General features: G+C 34.8%; 1 protein-coding gene and 1 long non-coding RNA gene across 3 annotated transcripts in view; one reads left to right on the top strand and one right to left on the bottom strand.

Moving 5' to 3' along the window:
* The window catches only part of Twin (CCR4-NOT transcription complex subunit 6-like twin), a 424,494-nt gene extending 415,080 nt beyond the window's left edge, over positions 1-9,414 (bottom strand). For both annotated transcript variants that reach the window (XM_076313825.1, XM_076313824.1), the window contains exon 1: positions 9,078-9,414. The gene's annotated coding sequence lies outside the window, so the exon portion shown is untranslated. The remainder of the gene's footprint in view (positions 1-9,077) is intronic.
* Positions 9,382-16,166, top strand: LOC143148004 (uncharacterized). Its single transcript, XR_012992380.1, has 3 exons — positions 9,382-9,459; positions 9,581-9,672; positions 15,167-16,166. It is a non-coding gene; the product is annotated as an uncharacterized LOC143148004 (long non-coding RNA).
* The last annotated feature ends 584 nt before the right edge of the window (positions 16,167-16,750 follow it).

Genomic DNA, 16,750 nt, shown 5'->3' with positions numbered 1-16,750 from the left:
TTTTTTTTCTATATATATATTACCATTCGGCTTTAGTTTCGAAGGCATTCGTAAAACACTATTGCAAGTATTGTATTCAATTTTGAATACGCATGTAAATTTATGGCAACGTATGTATTAGTAGTATTAATTTTTATAAATCAAGTTAGAATTCATTAGGGCTAGTTTTTCTCTCTTCGCAATGCCATGCCAACTTGGTTAGTGCGTGATAAAAATTAATACTGAATCCCAATTTATCAAAAAGATTAAATGCTTCAACATTTTATATATTGATGATATTAATTATTTAACAAGGAGTCGTGTCAAAGTGACAGAAATTAATACTACCAAGACTAATACTACTCAGAGGATATTGACAACTACTATAAGTATATTGACAGGATATTGACAACTAATATAAGTTTGTACTCGCTCAAAACTCAATCCAAATGTGTTTGAAAGTTTGAAAATGCGATATATAATATTAAAAAGATTTTCGCGTTTATCTCGAAAACGACACGTTCGAGCAGCTGTAACGTGCACAGTTATTCAGAAAAAGTTGTTTAGAATCAGTTCCTTGACAACATATTTCAAGATCATTTGACTCGATGAAGTGGTTGTTTCTCTAAATAAGTACCAACATTAAGAGAGGTTCAAGTTATTATTTTGCTAGTTTCGAATTTCTTAAAAAAATACCAGACATAAAAATTCACAATTTTTATTCATTTTGGCGAAATCCGTCTCCACGAATGAATTTTTATATCCGAAACTGCTAAACGTCTTGTCTTCTCTCTTTTTTATTTTCTTATATATCGAAAAGGGTCGATTTTTCGGAATAAATATTTCAAGTTCAACGAAATCTATCGGGTACAGAAAATAATCGATTTAACGTGGAATTGCCCTACTTTTTTTACGAGATATTGCGAGCAGTACTGTTAGATGCAGTTAACTTGTAAAAATAATCTGATTCTGACTGAGAGAATTATGATAAGATAATTCAAGGTGTAGAAGTACAACAAGGATGCGGATGGCGCAATGTTTGCGAGTCAGAAAGATCTTGAGATTGCAAAAAATGTTAACTTACATGAGTAATCGCGCGAAAGTTATGGTGAATACATTACAACAGCGTTTAAAATGTATTTACTTAATTATATCGCGATACGTACAGAGTTATACACATTAACTCGTTCAAACAGCCATGAATATTCAGGACTCGCAATTCAACTTTCGTGCGCCATATTTGGTGTAAGTATGCGCGTGCATCTTAACTGTCACTTATTCCGCCGATTATACGTCGATGCAAGATAAGAAATACGAAGTCCAGATGAACACAAGAGACGACGCCTGTGTTCATGATGCGAAACGTCAAGCTTATCGTTATTCCGTTCTCACGAGGGTCGGTTTCGTAAATGCGCATACCTTGCGAGCCGAATTGTTCAAAGAATCGATTCTCATCGATAAAACTCATCGATTGACACGATGATTGTTAATATTAATGTTACGAACGTTCAGCGGTTATTCTCACGGAAACGTCACTTTAAGCAACAAAAACAAACGAAATATAATTTCGTTAATATAAATGATATATTGCACGATACAAATTTTTGGTACAAATATTATACAGTGTCACCTCTTATATGCATACGTGTTTAATTTCGATGATGCTTCAAAAACGTCTTCAAATTTGTAGTTCTATTGCTACAAATGTTTAATCTACCACTTTTAAAAATATTTTACGAATATTTTATGGTAAAAGTATGCGATAAAATATTGTACGAAATATATCGATTTATCCATATTAAATTTTGCATATGTTTGAAACGAGAACTGTACTATGTACCTACGATGTGCCCTTAAGCTTACATTCCATAAATACAATACAGTAAGCGGTATAGTAAAAAATATTGTAAAAATGGTTATACCTAATTGATTTCATGTCATAAATCTATTGATATCGAGCTTTAAAAGATTTAAAACAACGAAACTTTTGTGGTTATCAATATCTAACAACACGTATGTTTAAATATCGTATTACGTGAACATAAACTTCTGTGACCATCAATATTTAACAATACATTGATTCAAATGTCATATTATGTGAACATAAAAATATTTAATACTATCAAAGATGCCATCTTTTCACTTTTTATGAATTCATTTCAATAATGAAACGAGTTGTTGATTATAAGAATAAAACGGTAATTTATTTACGAAAATATTATTTTTGCTTCGACGTTGCATCAGATAATTGTACGGTCCACTCCGGGAAAACTTCATATGCAATAGACATATATATTCTTAACGCTTGCTCGTAATAAGAGAAAGAAAAATATCAGGTAAAAGTTGTTTGATTTTGAGAGACACACAATATAATGGCAATAGTTTTTTTTATCGATGGAGGAGATATAAAGGTCAAATTGGTTTTTTTTTTAAATGGGATGGTATTGTTTGTTATTCATATTCTGATAGAACCTTTCAAGACGAATAGAATGACCTATATATGAAGGTCATTCAAGTTTACACAAGATCAACACTAATGAAAAATAAATTATTTCAAGTCACTTTTATGTTGAAGTTAACACTTACGTCTTTGCTTGTAAGTGTTTTATTAATGTTGCTCTGTAATTGTTGAAGCGTATGATTGAGTGTGAACAAACATTCTCTGCTTACTAATTACTTTGAATATATGTGTTGGTCAAAGTACATACCTTGAGTTATGCGTTATACGAAAGTGGAAAAAATCAATACGATTTTCATCTACGGAGACTATCGTCAAGTTACGAGACGATCAATGCGTTTGCATGCAGAATGATTTCTCGATCGTGTTCGTCTCTTGCGTTATGTCTTCTCAAACATAATAAAAACTCTTCAAGAAACAGGAAATGCGAATAACAAAAAACATAATTGAGTTAGAGAAAAGTAATTGATGAAGAAACTGCAACAACAATTTTAGCTGCTATAGCAGTACATTCGTATCATTTTGTAAAATATTACAGTTGACCTTGTGTAATCTTAAATGACTTTCATTTATAAGTCATTGTATTCGTTTTTCGAAAGGCTCTATCGGAATATGAATAAAAAACAATATCATCCCATTAAAAAAAAAAAAAACCATTTGATCTTCATATCTCCTCTGTCTTCACCAACAAAGAAACTACTACTATTATATTGTATGCCTTTTAAAATCAAATAACTGTTGCTTGACACTTTTCTTTCTATTATTACAAGTATGCAAGTTATTCAGTTGGCCTGTTTTCAATGCCTCACTTTATATAATTGAGAAAGATAGAAATGAAAACTCGAAGATCAAAGGACCGTAATAAAAATATTCGTTTGCTTCAATATAACGTTACAACGCGAAAGTCATAAACCGTGAAGTTTCCTCAAAAGTCGTCCATAAAATGTCTTAAACGTGTTGATTAGATCCTTTTACGTGTAATGACTTCCGCCGTAATAACTGATAATCTAATACAATTTTTCGAGCGGAAGATACGTGATAATAAGATGTTATGAATTTGAAAGGATGAAATGAAAAGATTGGCGAGGCAGACAAAATTGTGAATGCGCACGTTAATCAGTAACAGAGAGTAGAGAAATATAGAGACAGGAAAGTAGAGGGGGGGGGGGGGGGGTAAGATGTGCATAATCACAACGAGAGACGTTTTAATGCGAACGCAGAGAACTGAGAGATTATGACTGTCACTCAAGGTTCGTCTTGGCCTGCTTAAAATACACGTTAAACTGGATTCAACTTACTATTGTAATTTTCTACGTGAAACAATGTATGAAATAAACGAGGAACCTTTGCTTCCATTACTCCTTTCGGTTCAATTTCTTCTCGTGATTTATAATACATAGGTATTCTTCTTTTAAGGTTCGTGGATTACTTGTAATCACGTCTAGCGTAATTTTTCAAAATATTGATAAAACAGCCGTGAAATCAATCTGAATTACATGTGTTTGAAAATTTGTTTCTCGTTGAAGTCCATTATATTTGTGACAGAATATACCGATGTGCACTAAAGAAAGAAATAATGTTCGTTGAATTAGGTGGGAGTACAAAAATATCAGTAACTTGAAAATAATATCCAATGGAATTAATATTTGTCATACAAAATATGCACAATTTGAATAGTTTATTTGATATTTATTTGACCGATTCCTTAGATTATGCAGTCTTCTTGATCTTTCGTGCACAGAAAATTGTATCAATACAGTTTAACTCAAACTCAAATGGGACAAAAGTTATTTTATTTAAAATATTTACAACTATCTATAATAAAATAGTTATAATCGTCGATCGATACCTTCAAAATTACGATTACTCGGATTTCCTGAGATTACTCTTCAAAAACGCGAAACAATTTTACTTAAAAAAAAAAAATTTCTTTTAACGTTTCCACGTCGTTTTACAAATAAATGTATCCTCCTGTTTGTTTCCATGGAAATATATTACTTTATTTGAATTCTACACGCGTTTGCTGGTAATAGGACAGTGTAACGATTAATGTTGCTACGTCTGAAAATATTATTGACCGTTGTAAATGAATTATATATTAAAGTGTAAATTGATTCCAGGACTAAAGTGAATTTTAACGTTACTACACAAGCGAACACTAAAGTGCAATCCGTTGTATTTTACATTACAACCTCCAAGTGACCTTGTTCTCCAAAACAACAGCCAAGCCTCAAAGGTAGTTTTAGAATAATATACGAGCTTACTGTTTCTCTTAATAAATGTTTCTACGTTATGTCCTTGTAATCTTCGTTATTAGTTTATAATTAAATTATACACAAAAATTACCATTGTCATTTCTAAAGATAACAAAAGGGAAAAAAGCATGTTTTACGAGGCAGCGCTGAAAAGTCGAGAATTTTTTTTTATCGGAGTTTCTGGACGAACCGGTGCTTAGTTAACACCGGGAGTCACTAGATAAAAATCGTGGGTAGTGGACAAACCGGTGTATGGCTACCACCGGGAGTCACTAAGGTAGGCTAGTTTTCGTAGACGAACCGGTGTCTGGTTAACACCGGGAGCCACTGAGATAACCGTCTAATAAAACCATCAAACGAACCGATGTATGACTAATATTGAGAGTCACTAGGATAGAACAGATAAACCCCGTATCTTTGAAACACGATATACATATGTATATACGTACTTGTGTACTTCGAGTGGCATAAGTATAATAAATATATCGATGTGGGTCTTATCGAACGTATCGATTAACGAAAAGTTCCCTTAAATTACTTCAAAGTCCATTATTAAAATATATTCAATTTGAGACGTCAACTTTCTACGACGTATCCGATCAAATGGTGGATAGAAACAAGTGCACCGTACTATTATCCACGAAAGAATGCTCAATAATGAAAAAAGATCTACCGTGGGTGCGTAAATGTATAAATTAATGCACTCGGTTCAAATTTAGCTCTGTACTATTTAACAGTTTGTTTCTGACTGTTGGAATGCAACGACTTGAACCGATGCAGCCCTTGAGAAGTCAAAACAGGGGCGAGGGGGTCGTTACCGACTTCGATATTTTTTGGTTGGTGTCCCAACGTGACCGTTACGGTCTAGTCATTATTTTCTATTGTTTAAATAAACGTTCTATTTACTTTTCTCTTGTGTTCAACAATTTCATTATTCCACACTGACTAATTTCTGTTTGAAATGTTTGGTTACTCGCCGAGAACGAAAGAATGTAATCAAGTCCTCTCGATCTTGAAAGGGCAAAGTGATTACCTTCGACTAGTGAACATCCTCGGGTAGAGAGCCGATCCTTCGTTAAATATCTACCCATCATCTTTCGCAAAACATAGGCGTAGTTGTATCATTTAACAGCAAATATTGCTTATTACTGTAACAAATCGGAATGTCGTATACAAAACAAGAATTGTTTAAATGCGTTTTATTTAAACGTTTCAACTGGAATATATTTTGGTGTTTCTTCGTACAGTCGTAGTTCTTGCGCAGCTTGAGCGATTAATTCGTTTCGAAGCTTTTCGTGCACATCGAGTTGTACAAATACGATATATTGCAGGAAGAAAGATCAGTCGTAGATTACGAAGAATGTGGTGTCATAAAAAAGAAATGTTTGCTTAGTTGCAGGCTTCACAAAGGCTGATTAGACCGTTTTAACACATTGAGGATCGCATGCTCGCGAGGGCACATGACTCCGAGAGCCGCACATTATTCGAAATAACAAATGCGTGAATACTTTGGAAATGATATTAATATAAGTATTTAACGTAAAGTATTACACATTTTATAACAAATTATTGAATTTTTTATTGAAAAATTATAATACCAACACATTGATCACGGTATGCTCTGATAATCTCAGGTATTTTTTAAATTATCTAATAAGTTATCTTTAACGAGTAAAATATTTCATTAAGAATCAATGAGCATATTTGAAGATACTTTTAGTAACGTCTTTTTAGTGCGATATGCTTGAAAACAATTTCCCCGATGGAAAGGTACTAAGCAAAATTTACAAATGTATCGTGTACCACCCTTCTTCTTGTTTGCAGTACATACACAGCATTTTTATATGAACGTATCGTCTTTCGGCACCAACGAATCGAAAGACACCAATTGGTGTCTCCCGTACTTCGATGCGTTAACATATCCAGATACCCGGATTTATTCGTAAAAGCCGTGAAACAATTTCGTGCACACCCAGTACGTTCTTGTAAAAAGTATACACGTTAGTTATTTCAGAGATAGATTGCCAGTTAGATACACGTACAATATCGAATGCACTTTCTTTGTGCAACCGATCGTCGCGACTGGTGTTACGAACGAAATCATTTATTTGACCGTGTACCTGTCGGTGAAATTTTAACTGCAAATTGGACTGCCGATTGGCACTCATGGAAGTCGGTCAATTCGTTGAAGTTGACGAATCGATTCCGTGACCAAGTTACTCCTCGTTTTTCGAGGACGAAATTTATCGTGCGATGCACGATTACTGCGCGTCTTTCTCACGTTGTCTATAAAGATTCTTGCTACGAGAATGACGATCGCGCGCCGAGTAAACTATATTCGTGCACAGATGCGCTTTGTAACTCGTCTGCCGACTCTCGCCACTTACATGCTCACACTCAACCGGATCCCGCGTAAACATTTTAAAGTTCACTTTCTACAGTACATCTGCGATACAGCGGTGGGGACAATGCGCAGACAGTGAGAGTGTACCTTGTCAAACGTGTGAATTTGCAAAACCAAGAGACTTTCATTCGCAGAAAATGTACAAACCGTCTCGTAGCGGAAGCATAAATCAAATATTCGATGATATTATAAACGTAGCACTTTATCAATATTTGGGTTCTTTGAAAAATTCCTGAAATATTCTTCGCGAGGATACGTACATACATATGTACAATCGTGATATTTAACGCGAGTACTTTTGTTAGATTCGAACGACAAATTGCCGCCGTGAATGCTTCGTAGTTATTTGTTCTACAAACAAAATCTGGATTTTATTTTTTTTTTTTTTTTTTTTTAGTACATTTCGTTCGCGTTACTGACATTGGTGTTTGCGATACAGATATGCGTGGCGATGCTAATAAGCAATGACTATAATAATCGTATAATAGACTATAATAAATTCACAATCTTGTAAATGTGTTCCAAGTTGAAAGTAAATTATCGAAGAAATAATTATTCTATTACAGGTAATACAAAGTAATTTCAGTCTTAATGGCAGTGAGTCAAAACTGACAAATTTCTGTTTTCAAATTCGTTTTGACAAACCATCGGAAAATAGGATGACATCCTGCATAATAATGGTTATAAGAGGATTGCTTTGCAAATAATTGAATGTACTCGTATTTGTTGTCACGATCGCATTATCCCACCTCGATGGTTAAACGATAATGCGCTTAATGCATGGAATCGTTTAATAAATACTACACTAAAAAATCAGTAGTTAAATTTTCACGTAGAAATGTTCAACAAATACGCGCGATTCACTTGCAAATCTAGATTACTTCGCAATACAGAAAATTTGCCTCAAGAACGACAAATTTAGCGAAAGGAGCAACAATTGCGGTATGTCGATACAATATGAAATAAGTTTTCACAAATTTGATCAAAAAACTCTTTTAAAGAGACTAAATACGTAAGCAATAAATCTTGGAGAATTTTGCGATACCAAAGAGCTTTTTGTATCATCGATCACATGTTTTTTGATCCAGTATTTAAATGTTCGTGTGAACCATAATTTAAAGGTTTGTGCATTCTATTGGTATAATATAACGACGATATGTGTAATTTCGTGATGATCTGATACGATTTGGTGACAAGTATCGCTCTTAATAAAAATAAATAATATTTATTGCGACGCAACGAGATGGTTAATAATAATTGAAACGAGCTTTAACTTTACAAGACGTTGTGCCCCTTCTTTGAACAAGAGAAAGGTACTCTATACGGTCCTGGGCTGGAAGATTAGCCGTTATGTATAATTTTAATTGAAATAATAGAAAAAAAAACTTTCTCAAAACTATTTTCTCTGACTTGAGACATCTCAAGATCCAGCCGATCAATTTTGTTCAAATTTATCGTGTATATTCAGTACATGTGCCACTATAGCTCGTACCTCGATCAAGTAAAAATCGTTAGATTTTCTGTTCTTTTTTAACCTGCAAAAGTTCAAAGTAACTACGAAAATCGGTATCTCTAATTCAAAATGCTGTCGTTCGTTTAATTATTAATTTTTTTCCGTCTTCCTGGTAACTGCTATAGACAAATGTATTTTGCTTAAGAATACTTTTCGTTTTTTGCCTTAAACAAACAGCCAGAACGACTGAAATGACATCCTCCATGAGAACACTTTTTTCCCGGTACGCGCTTGCACACGTGGTCCTGTACTACTGTACTGTTCATTTCGGCTATTGTTCGTTGTAAAAATTTGTAAATATTACCGAAAGAAGAACAGATGTACGTATATGGAAAACGTCGATGCAAAAGTCACTTTATGAAAGAATAGCAACGAAAGCACAAAAGAAAACACGCTTTACAGTAGAAGACACCCTAAACGTGATATAATAACGAAACATAGAGTAAGATATTTGTTTAAAGGACTCACTGCGGCGGTGGGAAGTATTTTCGCTGAAAAGTCCGCATTAGTTGTCGAAGAAAGAAATAAAAAGGCACATGGATTCGAGAATGACAATATCGCACAGCAGGACCGGGTGGTACCTCCGGCAAACTCGAACCCGGAAACCATAAACCGCGAAGTTGCCAGTTCCTCTGGTGAATCGCGAATGGTGCTAATTTTACACGCATCTACGCTGCCCCACCCAAGCATAACGTTTGCTCGGTGGTCCATTACAATCGGACCAATGGTCGGTTACCGGCGATAAGATTGCCGTGTGCCTCCAAACAAGTAGTTTCGCTTCAAGAATCCATTTACCGATCTAAATAGTTGCAAACATCCCAAAGGAAAACACGTGCGTTTTCGAGTAACGGTAGGTAGAAACACGTATTATAACGCCAGCGGTCGTAAACCTTACGTACGCTCGTGGCAAAGTGCATTTTACGTTACGTCAAAATGCGATTTCCTGTTGCACGGTTAACCTCGTTTCGCAGATGGTCTCTCGTTAGCCACGAAGGAGGTCGCAAAAAATGGATTAGGTAGAATGCGCCTAGCACGAGCGTTCGCTGTGCCCGCTTAACAAACGGTGAGAAAACTGCAAGTGAAGGGGAGATCCCACCACGAGCATCTATTTCCTATTTATAACCTGCGAGTGGAGTTCCAGCTTACGAAAACTTGGCTAGACTACGCGCTAGAACGCCTTTAGATACAGTATGCACTGACCGGGTCTCTTCCAGGGTTTCTTCCTGCATCGCTGTATTCGTTGACGCTACGAGAAATTCGAAGCTCGCAGTTCGCTTCAAATAAACTTCAATTAGAGAAAATATTTTGTCCGTGCGAACGGCTAGCGTGTAGTATCACCGACGAATGCGCGGGTGCAATTCGTCAAAATGATCGCACCAGAATCGTACAAGTAACATTCTCTTGGTACGTTAACAAGATACTAAGCAATTCGACTTTTTTCCTTCCTACCGTGGACCGGGGAACTTCAAATAGGTTTCAAACTTTATACAAATATTTCTTAAAACACGAGGACCACAAGTGGGAACACACTTTTCTTTATGCGTCTACTTTTGTTTTCGAAATAAATGAGACAAATACACTGGATAATAACTCGTCCAACTTCTACATTTCATTTTACTACGTAGTTCTCAGACCTTGTTGAAACGAGGATTGTTGTTTCTTGTGTAAAAAGAAACACGTATTTCGGGTTGCTTCTTTCCTAACCAAGACCCGAAGGTTTATAGCTGTGTGGGTAGTTGCGGTCTAGTAAAATTTACAACCGAGCTAATGCAGTCTATCCATACCTACGAGGTTTCTCTTCAACAGGAGCTTCATTCTGAGACATTTCACTTAGTTTCGAACACAGTTTAGCAGAGTAAACATGCCTCTAATCTCCGAAGAAGTTGCAAGAGCAATTGCGTCGGTTAACGATATATACTTACACATATGTACAGCATGTATTGCGTTGTTAGATTGTTGGATACCGTCTCCACGATATTTTATCGAAGTGTACGGAACTTGAAAGTTACTCCCGTAGACCTGGATCAGATGGAAGAGAATCAACTTCTACGAGAGACGGGTTTTCTGTGCTTTTACATTCTGCGAAAGAATAATATTATCACGAATATCGACAAAGAATACGATAAAAAGGTACCTATCACTGGTCTCCTATTAACAACATTAGCCAACGCGTCTGGACTGTGGAACACTTCCTCAGAAGGAAAGAGTCTGGCTGAAGCTAGAAGAAAAATATTCAGAATGCACATTTTTCTCAAGAATGGTGTTTCAGAAAGAACTTCACTCTTCGTGAAGAAGAAAAACATTTACACGATTTCTAATAAACTCTATTGGACGTTTGTAGATACATAGGTTTAAGGAACGAGGTTTCGTCGTCGGGTTCCAAATCTCTATCAAAAACTTTTGGTACTTATTATTATTATTATTAGTTCATTTATAAGGGTTGACGCCATTTAATAAATAATACAAAAAGAGTATTACAAGTACAGTACACAGAGTGAAGAAACGCAGAGATACAAGAAAAAAGAAAATGAGAAAAATGAAGATATATTACATAAACATAGAACGATTCACTTATTCTGTTGTAATGCAGAATATAGAGTGTCGATTATCGAAATGTCGATAATCTGAATGACCGATTATCTGAATATATAATAGAATGAGTCACGTATATACATATTTCAGCTATACGTTTAACAATGTTTACGTTATAGGACACGTATTCTAGCTGTTTCAAAGACACGAGTTTAGTATTCTGTCTAAATTTAATGTGTTCATATATATATATATAGATTTTATTCGTACAATGAGTGTTAAAAGAAAAAGATCGGTGTTGCAATTAGAACATAAGTTGGATCTTATGTACCTGGTTTCGAAGTGTATCGTAGCAACGATATTGAAGAATGGATGAACATAGATAATAATAATCTAGATTTTGAAATTATGAGCGATGATATTACTTCATCCCCGCTTTAAAAAAGTAATAATACAAATGTTACTATAAATGATGACGTCCAAGTCCAACACAGTGCGAAGCTGAAAATGCATTAAGTATTGCATTGAAGTAGATAAAACATCAAAATAAATTAGATACCGTACAAATATTTATATTGAAAGAGATTCACACTTTGGTAGTATCTAAAAACGTCTAATTTTTGATATTGCATTTTCCTTATCATTGGGTATGTATTAATTTACGTATAAACCATTCAGGCTAACAGATTACTTAATTTCTAATCGACTTATGACATAATTAAGAATTTGATTCTTCGAGACCGATTATTCGAAACATCGATTATCTAAACAAATTTGCTTCCCAATTAAGTGAGATAATCGATATTCAACTGTAGTATCGAAAGAATAATATCGCAACTCTCAGAAAGAAATATCAAATTTAATTAAAATTACTCGTTCGAAATTCAAGCTGAATGTGACAACATCCGGTCTAGAATGACAGAAGAAGAATTTTTTCTTCTTTTCGTAGATCGTAATAATAATATGCGTAACAGTCCGGTACATTCAAATTGAACTTTTTTTAATCCGAAAAAGTTTCATTAAACCATTCATTAGTCCAAGTCATGGATATTCGACTAAATGCGAGTCGAAATTCAAAATGACTTTTTCTTAATACAGGCTTTCATTTTTTTACGCTTTATCTACGGTACACTTTCTATTACACGTCTGATGGTTGAAACAGATGCAGTTAGTATAATTTCTTGTTTAATTTTTTTCACAGATATCCCCAGTTTGGAAGCATTACACAAAATATTACTTCTCTCTTCTGCTATTGTAGCCATTTTTGTTCCACCTTTGTGTCGTTTTCCATTATTTTCAGAATTTTTTATCAAATTATTAATTACTTTAGCATTTCCGTTAATTTTCCTTGGAATTCCGCGATTTGAATATTCTTCTTTTTTTAAAGCTTTCACTTTACCAATCTCTTTAACCACAACGCGGTTCCATGACCTATAATAGCAAAATGATAATAGTAATAAAAAATGTAATGGATATAAGACTCATAATCAAACTTCAGAACTATTTCTAAACGATATGTCCTTACTTGCTTGTGGATAATTGCTAAGTAAGCAAAAATAAAGAAGTGAGGCTATTCGTGTGAACATGTCGATTGTTGCCTTCGCGACAAGATTGTTAGAATTCCCAGAAATATTCCAATAGAATCGAAACAAATGTTTTCTGTTAAACCATATTATATGCTTACCTGACTCACAGTATAAAAACATTTCATGAAATCAGTTTTCATTTATCCAATCATATTTTTGATTGAGGCTATTCAAGTGAACGATACTGTATGTATCGGAAGTTTCGAAAATATCGTAAGTATCGAAAGTATCGCAAGTATCGAAAGTATCAAAAATAACGAAAATATCAAAGTGTCGAAAGTGTTGAAAGTACCGAAAGTATCAAAAATAACGAAAATGTCGAAAGTGTTGAAAGTATCAGAAGTATCAAAAATAACGAAAATGTCAAAAGTGTCGGAAGTATCAAAAATAACGAAAATGTCGAAAGTATCGGAAGTATCAAAAATAACGAAAATGTCGAAAGTGTCGAAAGTATCGGAAGTATAAAAAATAACGAAAATATCGAAAGTGTAGAAAGTATCGGAAGTATCAAAAATAACGAAAATGTCGAAAGTATCGAAAGTATCGGAAGTATCAAAAATAACGAAAATGTCGAAAGTGTCGAAAGTATCGGAAGTATCAAAAATAACGAAAATGTCGAAAGTATCGAAAGTATGAAAAGTATGAGAAAAGTTTTGGTATCGCGAGTAACGAAAGTGTTGCAAAAATTCGGTATCGCGAGTGACGAAATTGTTGAAAAAATTCGGTATCGCAAGTAACGCTGGTAAATGAGGGGATCGAGCAGGAACCGGTATTTGGTTTCTCGTAGCTTCCGACATTTTGAAACAGCGACGTTTCGCTTCTCGCTAGTTTTCCCGTTGCGGGAAAAATACCGTCTCTCCTTATTCCACCGACTTACCGGCAACCACCGCTGTCAGAAGAAATTACACGGTCCCGACGTTTTACTAGCGGCGGTTGACGTACGTGCATCTCTTACCGCCGAACTTCCACAAGACGATCGTCTCTCTGAATTCAATCTCCGAATATGCTCTCCCGGAAACTTGGCGCAATCTCTTCGTCTTCCGGCGTCCTCGCCGCCCCCGCTGTCCCCTACGGTGGAAAGCAACTCGAGCGTGCTTAAACTTTTCCTCCGCAACTTCTATGCTTCGTGACATTGCGACGGAGTATTTATAAACGGACCGCTTGTGAAACTTCCGCGAGTGCATTTGCAAACTGCGGTAGAACCGAAGTATCGTCGATGCAAACCGACACGACGATTCGCTCAAGTGTTTCTGTTTCGGTTTAATATCGCCATCTCCAACTCAGTCTTTGAATTCCGTTCGTCGTGCCTCCGGTTTCGCGTTCGTTCGTTAGACTCGATCTTTCAACTTGCTCGACGATGTAAAATAAATAACGAGATCTAATTGAACGATGGAAATTCGAACGACGAACGAAGGACGATGAGTGGATACGTATGTATATAAGTATGTATGTACAGTGACTCTGAAAAATGTTCCTGCCCACGTAGAGCATACCAGTGTACATATAAATACATTTTTTTCTTCACAGGAAATTTCTTTAAGAAGGTAAAATAAAGTACCGAAGGTTTTAAGTTATTCTAATAAAATTTCTCTTGGGACTTTTTCGCAAAGGAATGATAGAACACTAAGAGTTGAATTTTTCAGATGAAAATTTTTTTATTAAAATTAGACTTGTCGATTAGGGGAACTTCCTTATAATATAATGTGCGAACACTTTTTTGATTCACTGTATGTGCTTGAGCTTCGTAAAGTAAGACTCTCCGATGTTCAGTCTTAACACGAAAACATTTGTCACTTTTAGAAGGAAAGAATAAAATTACCGATGGTTACCACATATGTTTATCCATCTTACAAGTATATACAGTTTTTTTTTCATTCAGAAATATTAAAAATTATTGGAGTTATAGTTTCATGTTTAATGGCTCTTCTAAAAACGATGTTCCATTGGCTTTCAGAATTCCAACCGATCCGATAATCAAAAACAGAGAGCGAGATAGTATTTTCATGAAAAAAAAGTATACAGTTATAGCAGGAACTAGAGAAGAGTCAAAATCTCGATAAATCTAAAATTCTGAATTTACATTTTTCAACTTGTTTTTTTTTTGCATTCGCATGTTAAAAAAAAAAAAATGGTAAAACTCAATATTTAAAAAAATTTCTAGGTTCGGCGATAAAGGCATATCTATTGAAGATTCTTTCCAAATATGATGTCAATTAGATTTTGAGATATCATGGAAGTCAGTTTAAAAATTACCATTTTGAGAAAAACTCGTTTAAAGTTTCTCTTATCAATTTCACACGTAGCAAGAATGTATATTCAGACCTCTGTATCGTCGACATTTACACGAATTGAAGCAAATGGTTTTGCACACATATTTTCAAAGTCGTACACTTTAAGAAAATGAAATTAAAAAAAAATTGATTCTTTTTTCAATTCTAGACCGCCGTACCCTCTTCATCCGTCGTAAAGTCATTGGGAAAAAATGCCGTAACCACTTCGGATCGATAAAATATGAGCCGGTTTAAAACGAAGGGAAAACCGAGGGAAGAGGATCACGAGCTAATTCCAGGAAGTAAATATCTTGATCGTTCCGGCTGGTAAATTATTGGTATTCAAAAGAATGATAATGTTGGAGGTGAAACGCGTCGTTGCACGCACACTCGACGATTACTTTCTCCGACAAAATCGACCGAGCAAAGCGATTGACGAGCTGCTACGTTACGCATTCGGCTGTCTCGATGAATCTTCGTTATTGTCTTTTATGTATTAACAGACTCGCCAAGCAATTTGCGAGTAATACTCGTGAATTTAACGATTTCTTTTGTACCGACGCATACATACCACCAACTCCCGGTATTGCATAATAAAATGATCCAAACATCAGTATCGGGAACAAACGGAGTGCAGATAACCTTTCTTTTTCGTTCAACGTCTTCTCAGTAAAGCAACCTTTCATTTTTTTCGCTGTAAGATCGAAATTGAAATTTTCAGATTACAGTTTTGATATTTCCATCTTCGTTTCTATGCATTTTATTTAAACAGCAATACGATAAAACGTAATGACTCCGCGAAACCTACCACTTCCAGAAAGTATCGTCAAATATCTAGGTACGCGTTTAATCTGTCACTGCAAATTCAAGATTAGTCATCTGTGACTATCACAGCAATAATATCGTACGGGACGTTCCTTATTTTATCTGATCAAAAAAGTCGATATCTTTTTGTTACATTTATTACGTTTTATTACATAATGACTTTGCAAAACGTGCCTACTTCCAGAAAGTATCGCCAAACATCTAGGTATGCGCTTAATCTGTCACTGCAAATTGAAGATTAGTCATTTATGACACATCACAGCAATAATATCTTATGGGATGTTCCTTACTTTATCTGACCAAAACGTCGCTATCTTTTTGTTTCTTTTATTACGTTTTATAGTGCATGTATTTAGAATGTCCCATTCGAAGAACTGGAAAAATGATGAGAGTTTAAATGATCGGTTGCTGCAAAAAGCGACGATTGGAAACTTTAAATCTGTTTTCCTCGAAACCACATTTTTTATTCTTTTCAGAAGAGACATCAGAAAAACTATTAAAACTTTCGACTTGAAATTTTAATAGCCGATAGAAAAAGTCTACACTCACTCATTGAAATAGAATCACAAGAATATCTACCATAGATATGACAAATTCACATTCTGTGAATTTTTAATTCTTTAAGTTTAGTTTAATCCAAGGCATAACCGAATTCATACTTGATCAAATGTTTTTTCTATTATTTTTGTTCTAAATAATAGGATTCGCAAAGGTATATGCATCGCATTAGTATCGATAATTTTATGTTACACTTTGTAGGTTTTCAGATTTTTCAAATTATGCCATTTGGACTTTCATTATTATTTTGAATATTACGTTATATCATAATATTATTTTATATCGAAATATCTTGGACGAGCTTCTTACAGCAGTTCTCGATCCATTTTCTCAGAGGTTACTCCCTTCAAAATTATTGAATAAAATACTG

This window comes from Ptiloglossa arizonensis, chromosome 6 (genome assembly GCF_051014685.1).
Source record: "Ptiloglossa arizonensis isolate GNS036 chromosome 6, iyPtiAriz1_principal, whole genome shotgun sequence".
Lineage (NCBI taxonomy): Eukaryota > Metazoa > Arthropoda > Insecta > Hymenoptera > Colletidae > Ptiloglossa > Ptiloglossa arizonensis.
This window is presented reverse-complemented; position numbering and strand designations above follow the sequence as displayed.